Source organism: Halyomorpha halys, unplaced genomic scaffold, assembly GCF_000696795.3.
Source record: "Halyomorpha halys isolate HHAL.00 unplaced genomic scaffold, Hhal_1.1 Scaffold817.1, whole genome shotgun sequence".
Classification (NCBI taxonomy): domain Eukaryota; kingdom Metazoa; phylum Arthropoda; class Insecta; order Hemiptera; family Pentatomidae; genus Halyomorpha; species Halyomorpha halys.
Genome location: NW_027106657.1, coordinates 438,366 through 441,554, shown reverse-complemented (window position 1 = coordinate 441,554; position 3,189 = coordinate 438,366).

Below are 3,189 nucleotides of genomic sequence, written 5' to 3'. Positions count from 1 at the left end.
AAAATTTAAAAACATTATCATTTATTTTTCTCTATAAAATTATCAACAATATAAAATACACCACCATATAACAAACCATTTATATCTCTTATAGTTTTGTATTATCTACTTATAGTTTTGTATTGAAGATGTCCTTGAAGATGGCTGGAATGGCCGAAACGTTGGACTAGTGAGAAATAAAGTGTTGAGACAGAATTGGATACTAATTTTTCGTTTTATTTAATAAATAATTACCTTGTCTCAAAAAATTTTGAAATAATATAATTAAAATAAAATTTTATTTTCGAAAATAAATTAATTTTTCATCAGCTGTTCTTATAAAGGATTAATTGAAAAATTAACAATTTAGTTCATCAAATATTATGTCTCTACTTCTTATAACATTAAATATAATTTGGGATTTCTACTATTCATGTTGAAATGTGTCAGTTTGAATAGAGCAGAGACCTGAGCACGAGTTACTCAAGAACGACTTAATGGATAATCATTGTTGATGAACCAAATTATTGGAAATAGTATTTAAAACTTCTATTCAGTTCATATTTGCCAAAAAATCAATGGTTTAAAAGCAAATTTTATTAATGTGGGATATCCCTATTTACGTCGACGTAAAACTGTGTTCCAAGGGCGTGGAACCCTACCTCCTTGGCTTCATTTGTACTTATAAGGGGTAGGGTTATAGCGTTCCTTGGCTTCACTTTTGCTTATTTGGAGGGTAGAGTTAAGCACCACTTGGCTGAAATATCTATTTTTTTGGAAAAGGAAGATGGTCCGGTCCGGGTGCTGTCAAATAGTTATCAAACTATTTATATTGAACCAACGTTTCGTCCCACGTTGCAGGGCTTCATCAGGCCATACAGACTAGAAGTCAGAGGACAAAGTGAATTTATCTTTTTTGTACTTTCATTCACTATTTCTAAAATATATTGAAGGAAGATAGTCCGGGTGGCGATCAATAAAGATATCAAAATAGTACAAGAAAACAATTTATTGTTAACCAACGTTTCGCACTATTTTGCAGGGCTTCATCAAGGCTGATAGAATGAAGTTCTACTACCAATTGACCTCCTATTTGTAAATTACTCTTTAGGGTTTATTTTAATTTTATTATTTAGACATTAAATTAAACATAAGTGAATCTATTATAAGTGATAATAAGTGAATTATTTTTTTACTCAATTAAGAAGAGAAGTTGATTTTCCTTTCTCTGCAATTTCAACTTTTCTGTTTAATAATAAACTGAAATGTTTTAAATGTATAAATTACTACCAACATAGTGTTAGTGATTTAATAACATTCAATCACAAATAATCTAACAGTAACTATTTGTTGTCACATTAATAACAGTACACATATTAACAAAGTACCAGTAGCATGGCACAAGTCTCGATTATTAATTAAGTGATGCTTGCACCAGCGCAAGGAAGTGGAGCACAATCAATATGTACTTTTAAGAATCTAATCGGAGCCAGAACCCCATTTAAAGCGTAGGGGCTTTATATGCACGTTGTGTCTATCAAAATGAAGGCACTTATTTTCAGCTCATCTCAAAATAATTATTTTCTATTTCTTTTTACTATAATAAAGTAAGCATAAGTACTATGTATTAATGTGAAAATATGGAATAATTGTCAATGGAAACAGGAAAATACACTTCTGAGAATATAATAGGCGAAAAAAATAAAAATTTCAACTCTAAACTAGCAGAAAGTATACTATGAATCATGCATGCTAGGAAATTTAAGCAGATAAATGATTGAAAATATTCCCAATAATTGCTAATTTATCAGTAATTTAATGATATTCAATAATCATTCTTCTAAATAGGCCGATCATATCACTTTTATTTACTCATTTTTAAAACTTGAAAAAGCTCTTTTGAGAATTAGGATCTTTACAACTTCTTTTTAATTTATTGACTAAATAATCAAATTAAACTAAACCCTCAAAAATAATTTGTAAATAGTAAATCGCCTACAAATGAAAAAGTACAAGTCTACCCTTAAGCAAGGGTTTGAGAAAATCGTAACTCTTCCTTTGTTGAGAGTAAACTATATGTCCTTTTAAAATGTGACTATTCCTATCTTCCGTTCATTAAACTTTTAATAGTTTTAGAAAACTATTAAAATTAATAATAAAGATAAACAATGTATTAATTGGGTTATTTTTGCTGCTAATATTATTTAAGCTATACACCAAAAACAGGTTGCCAATGATGGACATATTTAGATGTTATGATAATGTGCCTTTTATTGAAGACATATTTTTTTATTTTTAAAAAATCTCTACACAGGATTCCTATGAAATAGGGATTTTTAAAATGATAAGAGGAATGTAAAAATATTATTCCAAATAAAAAGTGAGAAAGATTATTAGATAAACAAAAAAATTAAAATGTATGGTTTTATTTTCTTTCTATCACCAGATTATTCACTAAATATAAATAGAAACCTGCTGTAACATCATAACAATTTTTAGACATATTATCAATGTTTTACTTTGAATAATGGCCCTTTTCTAAATAAAAAACAAGTGGGCATGAATTCAGATGTTTTGATAGATGGATTTCATATTAATATTTCTTTTTTATCTAACATCTCATTAAAATGAATAGTTTTCACCAAACATTCAAGGCATTGAAACAATATTCATACTTTTACAATTAATTTCTTTGTACTTCTATGTAAACACTTGCTTCATTATTTATTTTTTTCAAACACTTAAGGTTATTGATAATGAATGTAACACAAATAACTATTCTTAAAGTTTTAGCTCTGTACTCCAACTGATAAAAATATAAATTTTACTCTACATGAGTTTGCATTTTCATTAAATGTGATATTTTCAGACTTTTCATTGACTTACTGAACTTCAGTCTATATACAGTTTAATTACTCATTATTTTGTTTTTGACGGAATTTGTGCTTTTCGAAAGAGCTTGGAACTTTTTAAACCAAGATAATATTTATTTAGAATTTGTTCTGAAATAACATTACTGTGAAAATAGATAGTCTAAAAGCATTTACTAAAACAATTCCAAACCATGACACATTAAATGTTTATAGTAGTATAATTTTAATCCGTAGAATATGTATAAAGTAAAATTAATGTATAAATGTTAAAATTAATTAATAAATACAATTGAAACGTGTATATAACTAAATGAGTGAATGTATAGAAGTAGAGAGA